Below are 18,876 nucleotides of genomic sequence, written 5' to 3'. Positions count from 1 at the left end.
AGCAATATATACATAAGCTAAGCAAGTTTTAAATCTGTGCTTTTCATGGTAGAAGGGGTTAGGGTTAGGGTTAGGGTAATCTTTCCTGAAGAATCCATTGGGGAGTGACACAGGGCAGATAGAAGCATCTCCGGTCAGTGCAGGGGGCGTGGCCAGCACTGTGACATTGCGTGTACAGACACAAAGCTGCTCTCTCCTGCATGCCACACTTGTGCACGAATCATCATCAGGTTCTTGGTTCTAGACTGTTCACACTTTTTCTTCGCCATTCATGTTAGGTCGTCATGTTATGGCTCCACGAAAGTGTATTAATTTGCCAGACAGTTTCTGTTTCATCTGTGGTGAATATACAGTGTTGAAGCAACAGCAGAATATTACAGACTTTGTGAAAAAAATATACTTTGCATACTTTGGACTAAAAATTGGAGATCAAGATAAAGTTTGGGTGCCTAATAAAGTGTGCACATGGTGTGTTGAGGACCTCTGAATTTGGTTCAAGGGTAAGAAAAAATCTTTCCGTTGTGGGATTTCTATGGTATGGCGAGAGCAAAAGAACCATAGTGATGACTGTTACTTTTGTTCATGCGATGTGAAAGGGTTTAATTCCAAATGGAAGCATTCCATTTCATACCCCAATCTTCACTCAGCAATTTGTCCCATATCCCATGGCACAGATATACCAGTACCCAAGCCCTCTGCTACCTTGGAAGAGATACCTAGCTCCGATGAAGGTGAAGTCATACCTGAACCAGATGACGAATCAAGTTCTGACTTTGAAGATAATACAAGACCAAAATTGTTTTCTCAAGAGGAAATGAATGATTTGGTAAGAGACTTGAATCTTCCCAAAGATGCCGCTGAGTTACTTGGATCAAGGCTGAAAAGCAGGTTTTTATTGTTGCCAGGAGTGTCATCTTCATGGTCCAGACATCGTGAAAAGGAGTGCGTTCCTTACTTCGTCCAGGAAGACAAGTTGGTTTATTGCATCGATGTCGAAGGTCTGATGGGTCAATTTAAAGTCCAATATGATTCAGAACAATGGTGTCTTTTTATAGATTCTTCAAAAAGAAGTCTCAAAGCAGTTTTACTCCACAACGGTTTTTACACTTCCATGCCTATAGGTCATTCCGTACACTTGAAGGAAACCTATGAGAACTTGGAATTGGTTCTTTGTAAACTTAAATATGAAGACCATGGTTGGCAAGTGTGTGAGGACTTGAAGGTCTTGTGCATGCTGCTCGGGCAACAAGTTGGGTATACCAAATACCCTTGTTTTCTGTGTCTATGGGACAGTCGAGACCGACAAAATCACTGGACCAAGAAGAGTTGGCAGCCAAGGATGCTAACAGTCGGTGAAAAAAAATGTCCTCCAAGAAACTTTGGTACCTTTCCATAAAGTTCTTCTACCACCTCCCCATATAAAATTGGGATTGATGAAGCAATTTGTAAAATCACTTCCAAGAGATGGAGAATGCTTCAAATACTTGGTCACCAAGTTTCCATGCCTGTCGGAGGCAATTGAAGGAAGGTGTGTTCATCAGACCAGACATTAGATGGCTTATAGTTGATCAAGAGTTTATCAATACCATGATGGATGCTCAAAAAGAAGGGTGGATTGCATTTAAAGAAGTCGTACAGAAATTTTTAGGCAAGATCTTCACTACAAAAAGATCGTCGGAAGAATGTGGAAAGCATTTCAAGCTTTAGGTTGCCTGATCAGTTTGAAAGTGCATTTCCTCAGTCCCACCTTGACTACTTTGCTGAAAATTTGGGAGCTGTGAGTGAGGAACAAGGTGAATGATTCCACCAAGACATTAAAGAGATGGAAAGGAGATACCAGGGAAAATGGAGCATTACAATGATGGCAGACTACTGTTGGATGCTTCAGACATTCCAGATGCTACTCACAAGCATAAATGCACCAAGAAGAACCTCACAAGGAAGAAGAATCGAGTTTAGTGTGTGTAAGTGAGCTCATTTCAGTTCAAAAAAGGATTTTCATGAAAATATTGTAATAAAATTTTAATTGTATAAGTCTATTTCCATTTATTTTGAGGTATTGCCTTATTTAACATAGTTACCTAAATTGTCAGGAAACGTGATGTCCTATGACAAAATGGAGGTCATTTTTGGATTCAGCGCACCAAAAAACATAAAGAAAACATGGAATAACATTAAGGTTTTTTTTATTAGCAATTATTCATTATATTTTAAACATAAAAGGCACTTGATAAGATGTATTGCAGCTTATGTCAACAGTAATAATAATACATGCCTGCCTGTAATTCTAAACAATGTATATGGAAAAATAATGTCTGCCAAGTCTACCTTTTGATTTTTTTCATCCAGTTGAAATTACAATATCTGAAGTCTTACAAAGGAAATGAAAGAAAAATAATGAGGCTGATTTTTTTATTCAGCTATAATTTGACTGGGCTATATTTTTTTTTACTGTGTCAAGTTAAAACAGTTTTACAAAATTACTGTAAATTTACAGTATTTTTGCTTCTTGGTTTGTGTTCATCATAACATAACTGCACTATAAAGGTATTAAATGGAATTATCCTGTTTGTTGCTGTAGTCATGAAATCTTAAAAACTGTAGAGAGAAAAGTAAAATAGAACAATAAAAAAGAGAGATAAAGGGAAAGAAAGGCAAAGAAAAGCAGATAAAACCCCAGTATTCATATAACTGTTTCAGGGTAATGGAAAGCTGACACATTACATCTGTTTTATCAGACACAATGGCTTAAATGGTTTAAAACTTATGTTTCTTAGAGCTCCAATATTTTGTTTCTCTTTTTACCCAGTATATGTTATTATTGCATTGTTTATCTTCTGCTGCTAGATTCATGACATTCATAGTTTCTTCTCTGAAATGTCATATTTGTATGAGGTTTCCTGCTGCTTTCTGCTTGCATATTCATAGTCTAATGTTTCTTCTACTTTACCAGTAGACATATATTATGATTATATTCATTTAAAAGTCGCTGCTTATATTAGCTGAAAGAAGTAGGAACCACATGAAACAGAGGAGCAGTGCTCTTTAGGAGAAAAAAGCCTTCAAAAACATGATGCTTGTAGAATATCCATCTTGAGCATTTGAAACCTGGCCATGAGGATGATTCTGCAATCAGAATCTCAGAATATTAACTAATGGTTAATAACCTGTAATGACTCATTGCCCTATTTTCTCCCATATTGATGACCCAAATTCCAAATTCCTGTTCATAGAATGCAAAGATAACATTGATTACAGTTCAAACAAATAAGGTCATTTTATAAGAAAAAAATAGATCAATGCTGAACTATATGCACTCCATATCAGACTTTAAGATGTTAAAGATACAGCCATATCAAGGACTGAAACAATGAATGAAGCTATAAGGATCCTACAGTCCTGTCTAATTACATAGACCAAAATGACTAGATAAACCAGTGAAATGATTCAATGCCTAATTGGACCCCCTGATGAAAAAGTTCTTTAGTTCTTTAAATTATCTGTTGTATTGCATTACAACACAATCTTAATGGAAAAAAATATTAGTAATAATGGGAAGGTTTTCTTTTCCTAATAAAAATTCAGAGCACAGGAAAACATCCTGAAAATCTTGTTTTTTATTTTATTAGATGAAGAACTCATCGTTTGTCCTATAACGAGCAGACAACTTTCTGAGAAGCTGCACATTAAACTTGTGGGTGCTAGGAAATGTGTATGAAAAGACATTCAATTACAAAATAATTGCCAAGCAAAACTTTCTCTGCCTCGGCCATGAGGAAAAAATGGAAGAATAGTGAATTGTTGGTTTCTTAATTAAATATATTGAGTGATAATCTTTATTCTGAAAATAAACAGAGAACACAAATACATTTAAGACGAATGTTTGCTGACAGAGAGATAACAATGTACTAACAGAACCAGAGTGGTTGGCATTTGCTACACATTTCATGATATATAGAAACTAATTATTCCATTGTAATGAGCATACTATGAAGAAGACATAGTCATGATTGTGGAAACATACAGAAAATAATATGTGTTTTGTTTATTGTCTTGGAAGCCAGTCTCCCTAATTTTTTAGCCAATAAAGTGGAAATAAATTTTATCTTTCCCTCTCCCCCCCTCTCTGTCTCTGTCTCTGTCTCTGTCTCTGTCTCTGTCTCTGTCTCTGTCTCTCTCTCTCTCTCTCTCTCTCTCTCTCTCTCTCTCTCGTGTGTGTGTGTGTGTGTGTGTGTGTATTTGTATAGAGACACACAGAGGCACAGAGTATTACTATTTCTGCTCCTATTAATAGTATATAGATTTTAAATATTATAGTTAAGCATATAGAGAATATACATTCTACTTTTGATAACAAATCCAGTTTTTTTAAAAAAAATCAGACTCCAGATAATTAACTCAATGTAATGCAGAAAATCTCTATACTAGACATAAATGCAAACTTGTTCAGTTTGTTTATTCCTACTAATTTAGCAAAGATTTCTATTTGAACTAGCTGAAAGAATGCAAGATTTAAAAATAGAGATTTTTAATGTATTCTTAAAAGTAAGAATTTGAATCCCTTTATAACTTGCTTAAACTGTGTTTAAGGTGGTTAGTCTCTTTTCTGGAAGATTCTTTGTCTTTAATAGCTATAAAGCAACAAGTATAACAGAAATAAAAATGTTTAACAAATTAGTATTTATAGATTTTTTCAACTTCAAAATTGGGTCATATTCAATGCAGGATGATGTACAATTGAAATGTAGATGAAGAATACCTTGGGAAAACTGGAAAGAGTATTTTTCCTTTATTTGGCTATTGCTTTTTCTAGGATGCCAAGACAACGAATAAACATACTGTAATTTAAAAATAAAACAAATGAAAACTAAGCATTTCAACATTTTACAAGACTACTCTCCTTTATATATTTCATTTGCAGTATACTATTATGAAGTTTCCTCCTAAATATGGAATTTATTTTGAGAAATGATTTTATTTATCCCAAATTTTCATCTGAAATGTAAATTTAGTGAAATAGTAGGCTACATAGTGTAGTTGTACACTATTAAGCTCTCATTGTGCTTATCTTTTTGCCTGTTTTACTCTTAGGTGACACCAAATAATGCACTATACCACAACAAATTTTGAATTTGAATCAAGATGTCTAAAATATGTTAATCCAAGAATATGTGAAAATTCCAGAACCCATTACTCTGCGAAATCAAACTCCCTTGTTATTCAGATTAGTACTATTTGTGAAATTTTGACTATATCTCTGCAGTCATGTGATCATGTTTTCTGATGCTCCCTGCCAGTTTCGTAGAAACAAAGTCTTTGGGGAAGCTGGCAGGAAGTCAGCTCCCACTGTTTTTTGCCTGTGCATAGTCTCCCTGTTTCTCTGTTTAGGTAAGGAAATATTGTCCTATTATTAAAGTTTACCTTTTTTATAATATATATGCTATATGCTATATGCTATATGCTATATGATACATGATACATGATATATGATATATGATATCTATCTATCTATCTATCTAACATAACATATACTCTTCTTCTTGTTATATGATTAAAGGCAATGCAGCATTGAGGTTAAAAAATGGTCAGTCTAAAATTTAGTGTTCATTCTGGTCACATTAGACTGCACTGCATTTTTCTCAAAGGCTAACCCAATGGGTCACAGGTTGTCTGTAATTATAACGCACTATATTTTATGGTAATCTTATAAAGCTATTCTCTTGCTTTTTAAAGTAGTCTGGGTACTGTAAATCTCATATATTTATTTTAATTTTTTGTAGCATTTTCAGAAATGGTTTACATCATAAATCTTGTTTAAAAAGTCTGTACAAGAAAGCATGACATGATAAACTTCTGTATCTTTCTGTCTGAGAGAGTATATATACTGTATACAGCCCATCTTAAATGAAAGTAGATTGTATATACAGTATCGCAATAGCTTCTAAATATCCAATCCTGCAACAATTGAATATCTCTCTTTGGATAGCTTCTAAAGTTAATGCACTGTATAAATTCATCAAAAAGGTAAATATTTTTGAGTTTAGTTCCTGGTGGAGAATTTGAAGACCATAGATATATAGCTGGCTACTCATATTTGAAATATCCAAATAAAGGACAAAACCTGTGGTACTTCTGAGTAAAGTGGTTAAATTGCTGGAATAGAAACCAGGGGACTGATTTTATAATCCTGCCTTAGACATGAAAAACTGGCTGGGTGACTTTTGGTCAGTCACTCTCTCTCAGCACAACTCATTTCACAGTATTGTTGTTGTGTTTTATATAGAAGGAAGAAGGATTACTGGTATGTTTGCCACCTTGAGTTTGGAAAAAAAAGAAATAAAAATCTAAAAAACCCAAAATCCTAATTAAAAAGTACCATACAAGAGTATATGCTAAATAAAAAGAGATAACTTAAAGGAATACACACACACACAATTCTGAATTATTATACAACAATGCAGCAAATTTTTCTTGAAAATTTTCAGGATATTTTAAGTTCTAAAACATTGTCTTATTGCATCATATCTAAAATATCCATAATATAGGCATAATTTGAAATATTCTGATATATTTGTTTTGAAACTCTGAAAATTGTGTGGGAGATCATTATTTCCAGAGCACAGTAGGTAGGGCTGCTGCTTGCTGGAAAATTTGAAGAATGTTCAAATGCAATACTTACTAATAAGAAGCTATGAAAGGCTGTCTCCTAAAGCTTCTTGCTTGCTATCAAAACTGGGAATGTGTGCTTACTTCCACATCAATTTCTTATCTATATATATATATATATATATATATATATATATATATATATATATATATATATATATATATATATATATATATATATTAGATTTTTACAACCCCTGGTAAGCCCCAATTATGGGAGGAAGCTAACTGCTTCCATCATCTGTCCTTCGGCTCGTCACAAGAGTCCATCACGACAGAAACCGAATATTTTTACTGTTGCCTTTGTTATATTTGTGTTTTATTTGTGCTTTTATTTGTGTTTTATTTGTGTTTTATTTATTTATCAGCACAAATAAAACACACACACACACACACACACACACACACACACACACACACACACACACACATATATATATATATATATATATATATATATATATATATATATATATATATATATATATATATGAAAGAGAATTGTAAAAAATAAAAACAAAAAAATCTAATTTGCCTGTCAAAAATTATTGCAGGATTTACTGTGAAGATGTAAAAGTAACAAGAAAAATAATTATAATGTGCTTTGATCACTATGCTGTATGATTCTAAAATATAATTGATTATAACATTAATACATGCCATGTCTGAAAAAAGATATGATAGTCATAGTTTGCTACATTAATGCATTGTCTTCTAACACACTTATGCCTGCTTAATTAAGGAAGAACAAAACACGGCACATTTTAACTCCAGGAAGTTTACACTCTAGAGCAGGGATCTGTTCAGAACTGGGCCACACAAGTGATGGGCAAGCACTCATACAGATTCACTTGCACAAGCATCCTTGCCGCTTGTGCGAATGGAGCTGTGCATGCTTGCATGCATCCCTGCAAGCTGTTTCATGCTTGCCACTGTAACAGAACCATCCCCTCTTCCTCCCTTCACCAGGCCACCAAGCTAGAGAGGTTGGGGACCACTGTTTTAGGGCATACTGTTGATTTGTAACTTTCATGATTAAATTGTTCTTAAATTAGCAAGAGAATCAAACTGTAATATGCAGTTTATTTGCTTGGGAATATTACAGTGGTGGGATTCAATTTTTTTACCACCAGTTCTATGGGCATGGCTTGGTGGGTGTGACATGGCTTGGTGGGTATGGCTTGGTGGGCATGGCAGGGGAAGGATACTGTAAAATCTGCATTCCCTCTCCACTCCAGGGGAAGGTTACTGCAAAATCGCCATTTCCTCCCGATCAACTGGGACTAGGGAGGCAGAGAATAGATGGGGATGTGGCCAGTCAGAGGTGGTATTTACCGGTTCTCCAAACTACTCAAAATTTTCACTACTGGTTCTCCAGAACTGGACAGAACCGGCTGAATACCACTTCTGGAATATTGCTGCAGTATTTATTTTAGATGATTTTTGGATGATTTTTCTCTTAAATAGACCAAAATGACTATCTATCAGCCACATCAATAGCTGGAAATCTCTCAGAAACAGCAATCACCCCCTTTCCCAAAGAAAGACAGTGTTGTCTTTTCTGGAGCTTCAGAAAACATTGAAAACCTGATTTGTCCATGGCTTGATTTGATGTTTATGACTGCTTTATTTGTTGATTTTTTTTATTTATCAGATTATTTTAGTGTCTGTTTCACTTAATGTTTTTAGGGTTTTTTTAATATATATTTCACTTCTGCATCCTACCCAGAGTCCATTGGAGTTGGAAAAACAATAAATGTAAATAATAATAGTTACCAGCAGTTAATAACAGAGTATAAGACAATATTCCCCTTCCTAAAAGAGGCTGAAAATTTGGGTGTGTCTTATATTCCAAATGTAAACTTTTTTCTAGCCCCAATGAGGTGCTAATGAGTGAAGCGATCTTCCATTTCAGGAAAAGCATGGAAGATCGGAAGATCACTTCACTCGTTAGCACCTCATTAGGGTGAAAAAAAGCTTCAAATGTTTTTACTGCAGCATACTGCAGTAAATTTCCAGCTGGGAGAAGTGGACTATGAAAGATTTGAAGACTGCCTTAAGAGATACTTTGTCCAGTTTCTATTTTGGGGAGATAATCTTCTCAAGTGCAAGGCAGAGAGTTCCTGTGACTATGTGATTTCTATTCTTTTCAGGATAATCCCTTTAAAGGTAAGGCAGGGATTTTTCCTATCGCCTATTTAAGTTTTCTCAATGGTTTCCTTCAGGCAAACACTGGGCTGGTTTGTTGATTCAACTTTGTTACATTTTTACAGGTTTGAAGTGCTTTTGGTTGAATGTCTAGACATCTAGTTAAGCTTATTAAGACTTTGCCCAACCAGAAAGAAAAACAGTGGCAAAAAGTGTCATTTTATTATACTATTATGTTTGTTTGCTTTTCTAGTGTTATGGGAATAAAAATGAATACCTGGTAGGCAGAATTTTTTTCCTATTTTCCTTGCCAAAAACTAAGGTGTGTCTTATACACAGGTGCATCTTATATTCTGAAAAATATGGTAACATCTGCAGGACCACTTAACACCATTGACATTGACAAGATTGCCAACAATCAATTCAAAAGGCAATTTTACTTAGATCAGTCAAAATCCCCTGACAATACTTTTAATACCATCAAAGAGCAACATCAGCCTATCTCAGATGCTTGTGAAGGACTCAATAGGTAGATCAAAATTCCAAATCCAGTCTAAATATCTGACTGATTATGCAACCAAACACAATAACAGAATTAAAGAGTTGGAAGGGATATTTGAGTTCTTCTATTTAGTCCAATAATAATGCTATGGACTGTGGGAGTTATATATATTGGAAGACCCCATTTTGGGAAGTCTGATAATAGTTTATAAACTGCTCAAATAACTATGGAATTTTTTATTGAGGATTATGAGGCTAGAGTTCCCTGAACTGGAATTGAAAAATTTTCAACAAGAAGCAGCTGTTTCTTTCATCATAGTCTGTGGGAATCATTATAAAGGGTTACTATTAAATCATGGAAAAGATGGGGGGAAATGATACTGACATTAAATCCAAGAGGTTATATGGTAGGACAATAATCTTAACTATTAGAGGTAACCAAGTAAGGGAAATGTTACAATCTTTAGTTACAATAAAGATTCATTTTTAATTAACGTGTTAAGTTTCAAAGAAGTTTTTGCTAAGTTAGAGCCTGTCCAGTAAAGTCTGACAATTTTGATAATGAAGTTAACATGGTGTTTATTCTTCTGTAATAATAATGTGGTAAAATAAAAATCTTACTAATTTTAAAACATAGGGAATGAATCATATTATTTATGAATTCTCATATGCTAGTGATAATAAAACACAGCAATTCTTATAGTAAGGCTGGTACAATATGTCGTTTGTATGAGCAATAAATATATGATGAGAGTTTTCCAGAATTACAAACTAATAGTACTCTGTATCAAGTAAATAATAATTTTAGTTGAAATATTTTCCATTTTGCACAGTTTTTCAGAAGCCTTTTTTCAGTTTTGAAGCAAGAGTGAATTTAATTTTCTCAATGTGTCAGGAACTGTGATTGCTTTATTATGCCATTCCTATCTTATCAGATTTGAAATTACCATATAAATCTACATTTTTAAACAATATAATAAACATTGGTTTAAATGTATCTTACCTTATTTTCAAAGATAGATAAGCAACAATGGGCACATTAAAATGCAAAGGTTAGCCTTAAAATGGAATCTAAAATCTAAGAAAATTATCTGCACCAATCACCATTACCTTGATAACACTTTCAAAGTAGAAAACACTGATGCAATTCATTCTAACCCCTGCATCGTGAGGTTAACCAGGACAAACATTCCAAAATTACACATTGTTTGTTAAATTATAATATTGCAATAGAAAAAGAGCTTTTATCAATAGAAAACGGTTCTCATATCTTTACTATCAGTGTGGCGGAGTGAATTGCCCTGATGGAATTGGGATGATGAAATTGTTTCAGGGTTAAAGATATTTTTCCAGGGATTAAAATAAGGCTTAGTGGCATATAAAAATTGCTTGTAATGAGTTATTAAACCTCTTGATGCAGACATATCTGCCTTCTACATAGAAAATGGCAGATGTTTTCATAAGGGATATGGAGGCATTCCTGGAATTTTTGTACAGCATAGATTGGTGAGATTATGTAGATAGCCAGCAGGAACAAGTAGCAACCAAGGGAAAGACCCACCAATGCAACTGGCTGGTGGAAAGGAATAGACTAGAGGTCTGCAAGAACACCATGATAAAAGGGATAGAAACTCAAAAGCCCAGAAATAAGTTGTTTATTCCTCTTCTCCTTCTCTTCATTCAGATTAGATTGAGTCCATAAGTAAAATTATAGTAAAAATATGCATATATATGTGTGTAGGCACATATACAAGTGCATGCACGCATGCATACCCACCCACACCCACACTAAAGCCACTAGAAATAGAAAAAAAGTTGTTTACGTCCATAGAAAGCTTTATTCCACCCTCCATCACATGGAGTGACACTGGAATTTTAAATAGACACAGACATATGTTTGGTTCCTAATATATAAGGAGTTAAAGAAAGAAAACTTAGACTAGAACTCTAATGTCTGTCAAAATATTATTGCAGCATTAGGAGAGTACTCATATATTAGATACACACACACACACACACACACACACACACACACACCGAAAGTTGAACAAAAATTAGAAATCCCTGCAGAGATAGAAGGGGAGGAAGGTGGACAGTATCCCTCAATTAAGACTAAGCAAAGAAAAGAGGAATCAAAAGAGAAACCCTCTGAGCCCTGGATAAAAATGTACCAGCTAATGATGCTACAGCAAGAAGACAGAAGTTGGAAAGAAGCTGTGAGATTAGAACATGCAAGGATAGAAAAGGAAATTCATTTAGAGGAATTCAAAAAATACTTTTTCTTCAATATTATCCGACAGACATTACATATAGGCAGAGATTAGGGAATGTTGATATGTGCTAAGGAAGGAATAAGAGAATTCTCGACTCAGTTAAATAAATAGTTACATCCTCAGAAAAGTTCCCAGGAGAAATAATGGAACAAGCAGTGTTGCAACAGTTCCTACACCAAAAAACAATTTTTTGGATGGAGCAGAGGCAGAAAAAGGAGCATTCTCAGTGACTTCTTCTGTAAGAAGGTGGTCTTCACATGGAACTGAATCCATATATAGTCTGATCTCTACCAAGGGTTTTTCTACTAGTGCTTTAATTGTCATTCCATTTTCTTTTTCATTACTCCCAGAGTGCAGAGCATAGGGAAGAAAGTGCAAAGGATCAATAGTTCCACCCTGACTATCTCTATATTTCACACATCAGCAGTTTTCCCAACAAATGATGCAAGAAAGTGCCTTCAGGAAGCCATTAGGTACCAATTATTTTGACTGATCTGTGAAAGGGTCACTAATGCTGTCAACTTGCTTTTCTTAGTTATACTGTTACTTGAAAAGAAGAGGGGCACTACTGGCATACCCACTTATGCCTCCAATGGCTATCATGGCATTCAGTAGGAGTCATAGAGAGATGAGAACAAGCTAGTGACAGCAGGCTATCGTTGGTGGAGACAAATATAGAATGGCAGGAAGGTGGATATAGAAGAAGGAACAGCCAAACAAAAATTATAAACAACATTGGAAATTCTTGAAAATTTGTTTCAATTATTATATAGTTTTAGTTGCCCAGAATCACATCTGAGTATGTAGCCAAATATTGCAATTATAAACATCAGCAATTACGAACAAGTGAACACATTTTAAATAATAAGAAATAGCAAGCATACCTTGGCTAGCACTACACTATATGGACTGTTAAAATACATACAAGAAGTGGATGAGGAAAAAAATATCTACAGAAACAATGTACATCTGAAGGAGCAGTCAGAATGTTTAATCTGTTATATGTATTACAACAGTGATAAGAAGCATTAATATTTAGAAATATGCTTGAATTATTAAATATCTGATTCCCTGCTAAGAGATTGAAACTTACTGCAGAGAAAGAGGTGAGACTATCACTAATCAAGGCTGCACATGAGATTTCATTCACTTTCATAGCTTTAGGCTTCTTTAATGTGATAACAAAGCTTAACTTTGCTCTCTCTTATCCTACTGAAACATTATAAGTTCTGGTTCTTTCAGTACAACTGTCATTTAAGTCACTCCTTAACCATCATAATGGGGCTTACAAATGAAATGTATAGATGCTTAGATCTCGCCTTACTTTGAAAATTGTTTGGAGAAAGTTTGGAATAGTTTGTTCTGCATTAGATATCACACCATGTAATTTGTGGTATGGATATGTTCACATATCATGTGGTGTTCAAAAATGCTTTCTGCTCCAAACAAGCTGACAGCTGTGTGAAGGAAGAATGTCTATGCATGGCTTGACTTATATTGCTCCAGATGTCCAAATTAATGCACAGTTACCACACACACACACACACACACACACACACACACACACAGCATGATTGTGAAGGTGGCACTCTTATTTCTGAAGGCATACTATGCAGTTCTATTTCCACTATATGGATAAAGCTTTCTTGTTCCACCAGCCTGAAGGTTTGGTCAATTAATACTGATTTTCAGTCGCTGCTTGTCCCTTTGAGATCTTCTGTGCTTTGGTTGTAGAATAATTCCATGTTTAATGGTTATTTGCCTATCAAGGAAAGGAAACTGCTGGGTGTGGGCCTAGGAGGAGATTTTTGTCTTGCCCATCTGTCATTACTTTTATGGTGATATTAGGTTAGAGGTGCTTTTAAATTTAAACAAATATTAATTTGTTTAACCCCCACCGTAGGGAGGAGGGACCGACCAGCTGGTTCCGCCCCAAGCGACTGATGGATCCTGTTAGGTTCCAGACGGAGCTTGGGGTTATTCCTGATACCCTCGCCCACAGTTCGGCGGAGACTCTCGTCGCTGCCTGGCACTCGGCAGCTTCGGAGTCTCTAGACCGGATTGCGCCGCTACGGCCCCTCCGGGTCAGCGGCCCCCGGAGGCCTCCTTGGTTCACTGAGGAGCTCCGGGAGGTAAAGCGCCGGAGGAGACGCCTAGAGCACTCGTGGAGGTCCGATAGGTCCGAGTCGAAACGGGCACTTTTAACAGCATGCACCAAGGAGTATATTCGGACTTTAAGAACAGCAAAAAGAACATATATTGCCTCCTTGGTAGCGTCCGCCGAGTCCCGCCCAGCCGCCCTGTTTAGGATAACCCGCTCCCTCCTAAATAGGAGGGAGACGGGGGACTCCCTACAGGGTAAGGCTGAGGAGTATGTCCAGTTCTTGGCGGACAAAGTTGCCCGGTTTCGAGCGGACCTGGACTCCACCCCAGTAGATCCAACCGAGACACAAGGAGAAGACTTGGCAAACCATCTCTGGGTTGAGTTTCAGGAAGTTGCCTCTGGGGATGTGGACAAGGCTATGCGAGCTGTGAGTGCCTCCACCTGCATACTGGACCCGTGTCCCTCCTGGCTGGTTGCCAACAGCAGTGAGGTGACACGAGGCTGGATCCAGGCGGTTGTTACCGCCTCTCTTCGGGAGGGGTACTTTCCCACCGCGCTTAAGACAGCGGTGGTAAGACCCCTCCTGAAGAAACCGTCCTTGGATCCAGCTGTTCTTAATAACTATCGTCCAGTCTCCAACCTCCCCTTTGTAGGGAAGGTTGTTGAGAAGGTGGTGGCTCTCCAGCTTCAGCGTACCTTGGAGGAAGCTAACTATCTTGACCCCTTCCAGTCTGGCTTCAGACCCGGTTACAGCACAGAAACCGCTTTGGTCGCATTGACCGATGATCTCTGGAGAGCTAGGGATGGAGGCCATGCTTCCATCCTAGTTCTCCTGGACCTCTCAGCGGCTTTCGATACCATCGACCATGGTATCCTTCTGCGACGACTGCGGGAGATAGGGGTGGGCGGCACTGTTTTGCAGTGGTTCTCCTCCTATCTCTCGGACAGGTCGCAGTCGGTGTTGGTGGGGGGGCAGAGATCGTCCCTGAGGCCCCTAACTTATGGGATGCCGCAGGGGTCGGTCCTATCCCCCCTACTATTTAACATTTACATGAAACCGCTGGGCGAGATCATCCGAAGGCACGGGATAAAATATCACCAATATGCGGACGATACACAGTTGTATCTGTCCGCCCCGTGCCAACTCAATGAAGCGGTGGACGTGATGAACCGGGGTCTCGAAGCCGTTAAAGACTGGATGAGAGCAAACAAGCTGATACTCAACCCAGACAAGACCGAGTGGCTGTTGTGTTTTCCTCCCAAAAATTTGACCAACATACCATCACTCAGGCTGGGGGGACAAAACTTACACCCCTCAGAAAGGGCCCGCAACTTGGGAGTCCTTCTGGACCCACAGCTAACTTTTGACCACCATCTCTCAGCTGTGACCAGGGGGGCATTTGCCCAGGTTCGCCTGGTGCGCCAGTTGCGGCCCTACCTGAATCGGGAGGCCCTCACAACAGTCACTCGAGCCCTTGTGATCTCCAGGCTGGAATACTGTAATGTGCTCTACATGGGGCTGCCCTTGAAGAGCATCCGGAGACTTCAGCTAGTCCAGAATGCGGCCGCGCGAGTGATCGTGGGCGCACCATGGTTCGCCCACATAACACCGATCCTCCGTGAGCTGCACTGGCTACCTGTCGATCTCCGGGTGCACTTCAAGGTCCTACTCACCACCTATAAAGCGCTCCATGGTAGTGGATCTGGCTATTTGAGAGACCGCCTTCTGCCAATTACCTCCCTGCGTCCCATCAGATCGCATAGAGTTGGCCTCCTCCGTATTCCATCCGCCAGTCAGTGCCGACTGGCGACTACTCGGAGGAAAGCCTTCTCTGTTGAGGCTCCGACACTATGGAACAATCTCCCCGTGGAGATTCATACCCTCACCACCGTCCAGGCCTTCCGCACAGCCCTCAAGAACTGGCTAGCCCGTCAGGCCTGGGGATAAGTCTATTTTCGCCCCTCCCGAATGTTGAGTGAATGTTGAGTTTTATTGTTTAATTTACTTTTGTTCACATTTCTTTTTGTACTGTCCTACACTCCCTTTCCTTTTTGATTGTAAGCCGCCCTGAGTCCCCTCAGGGAAAAGGGCGGCCTATAAATGTCCAATAAATACAAATACAAAATACAAATTAATGATATTACACGTTTACAACTTGTGATAATTGCAGATAATCTATGCCTTGCTCAAAATGCCATGTTATCTACTAAATATAACTTTTGCTACAGCAGGCTTAGCAAAAAAACAACGATAACAGTGCTAACTACTAGTGGAGAAGAAAAGCTTGCAGATAAATGAATGAGTTTCCTCCTTTCTGTCATGAGTTACTGCTTTCCACATTTCGATGTAAAAAAGGCCACCACTGCCATATCATTACTTTCAGATCGTCTTTGTTGCAGATGGTATAGTAGTTCTTCCACTTGTGCTACACTGATATTGTTACATACTGACAGACAATATGGTAGTTTCCACCAAGGTCCTCTGATCCAGTGGGAAAATACTCAAAGGTGATTGGTTAAGATGTTTAACAGCTCCCTATAAAAGGGAGCTTTGTTGGATTGTACATAGTTGTCACTTAATAAAGAGCTGTTGTTACTGCAAGTCTGAGTCTAGCAATAGCAATAGCAATAGCAGTTAGACTTATATACTGCTTCATAGGGCTTTTAGCCCTCTCTAAGCGGTTTACAGAGTCAGCATATTGCCCCCAACAACAATCCGGGTCCTCATTTTACCCACCTCGGAAGGATGAAAGGCTGAGTCAACCCTGAGCCGGTGAGATTTGAACAGCCGAACTGCAGAACTGCAGTCAACTGAAGTAGCCTGCAGTGCTGCATTTAACCACTGTGCCACCTCGGTTCTCTGCCTCTTCCATTCACCCAATCTGGCGATGAAGGTGGGGTTGGAAGGCAACTAGGCACCGAAAAGAGCAAAATAATAATCCAGCAAGTCAATACAGAGCTAACCATGGTGATAAGCGGCCATCTTTGGGTGGCAAATTCGAATTGCCTAGCTGAACAAGATGACAACGCACACTCCACCAACTCCATATGACCCAGCCACTGGGACTCATATATGATGAGATTCGAATGCTTCCTGGAAACCAATGACCTCCTGGGCCTGTCCAAAGGCTGCAAAAGAGTTATGTTCCTGAGCTACTCTCATTGTCACAGGAATTACCAGACCTCAGTCTTACCAGTTGAAGCTCGAGGATAGTAGAATTTGGAGGCGGCACGTTGACCAACTCCAAGGCCGCACCTCCCAATCCAATCTTAGGCAACCAGAAGTAACTCCTGCACGAGTTAGCCAAAGCCCTACACAAAAGGAGGACGAATTCACTCCTTCCACAGACAACTCAAGCTCGAAGGTACCGGGTTACTTATCTGGTGATGTTTCAGGGTCACAGTGAGTTCCGAACGAACCAGCTCTAGAAACTCCAGCTGCGCCCTGTTGAAAGTTCCAGGAGCTTCCACCAGGAGAAGCCAGAGAGGCAAGAGGTCCATCTGACCTGACCAAAGTTCCAGTGCCAACTGAACTATGCAGATCAGAAAGAGTGACTAGAAAACCCGCCTACTTGCATGAGTACGTAACCAGCTGGATCAGCCCAAATAAGAGGGAAGGGGTGTTACATACTGACAGAGAGTATGGTAGTTTCCACCAACATCCTCTGATCCAGCAGGAAAATACTCAAAGGTGATTGGTTAAGATGTCTGACAGCTTTGTATAAAAGGGCTGCTGCCAAGCAGAGTCTTTGCTGGATTGTACATAGTTGTTATTTCATAAAGAGTTGTTGTTAGTGCAACTCTGAGTCTGCCTCTTCCATTCACCTGATCTAACAGATATTGTCTCACAAAGAAGTAATAACATGTAATAGTTTACCTTTTTTGTATGTGTGTGAAACCAGCTCTCCTTTGTCTTCATTCTAAAGTTTTTTATATATTATTTTGTCTAATACCAACAAGCTAATGTGAACTTGGATTTTGCATGGTAAATTTTAAAATAACTTCTTAGATATGCCTTATTATTTTATATGTAATATATTGTGAAAAAATAGGGGCCAATCATCTAACCTTAAACACAGTACCTCACAGTTATTCACACATACTGAACCATACATTTGAGATTAAACTTCTTCTGTTTTAAATGAGTATAAATGGGAAAAATAAAAGACAATGAAACAGAGCGAGAGTGAGAAAGGGGAACTGATCTAAACTACACAGATGCACTGAGAAGGACTAAATCAGGCACACAGTAGGATTAATAATATACGATTGTGGAGAAAAGTAGACAGAAATAACTAAATAATAGTGTGCTCCCTGTCCGTCCCTGCCTCCCTCCCTTCCCCCCTTTCTCCAGCAGGTAATAACAGAAGAGAAAAAGAAGGCCATAGCAACAACAACAAAAACATGTTTCATCCCCAAAGGTCTATGATATCTAACACATTTAAGTAAGTGATAAAAGTCATTATTGGCTCACTAGTTGTGGTTGCCTAGTTGTAATTGCTATAATTTATTTAGAATGTAAGGAATAAACTGAAATATTTCATGAGAAAATAAAATTACATTTAAGAAAGGTCTGATGTGTACATATGTGAAAGCGTAGATTTGTTTATTTTATAGTGCTAGCTACCCCACTCCAGAACCATTTTTATTATATCAACAGGATGGTGACAGATATTAGCATTTTGTTTTGCTTTATTGTTTCCAAAGTGCATTATTGCTTGTAGTGCATACTCATGTCCCACTGTCTTAAATATTACCTTCCCTTCTATGAGAAGGCCCATAATTTATCTCAGCCATCAGATACCACAGGACTGCATCTAAATTTAACTTTTATACATAATTTTTCCTAATACATGTTTTTGTTAAGAAATATTTCAAAGTGGACACTAGTGTACTCACTGAAATATAGATGCTATTTAGAAATATTCATGCAGATTATCTTAAAAATAAATACATTTATTTTATATTAAATATTTATCCATCAAAGAAATATTTCCTATATTTAAACCTCTTTATTTATGGCTGCATCTGACAAAGGTCAGATTCATTCTTCCCTGTAGAATTTAAACATGCCATAAAAGCAATTGTTTCTTTGAAATTTTTAAAGCTTCTGATAGAACTTAATATTATTTGGGTATTTAAAAAATGTTTTGCAGAGCAGTAGAATTTTTAGATTTAGATTTA

This window comes from Thamnophis elegans, chromosome 6 (assembly GCF_009769535.1).
Source record: "Thamnophis elegans isolate rThaEle1 chromosome 6, rThaEle1.pri, whole genome shotgun sequence".
Lineage (NCBI taxonomy): Eukaryota > Metazoa > Chordata > Lepidosauria > Squamata > Colubridae > Thamnophis > Thamnophis elegans.
The sequence above is the reverse complement of the archived record's forward strand: the minus strand, read 5'-3'. Positions refer to the sequence as shown.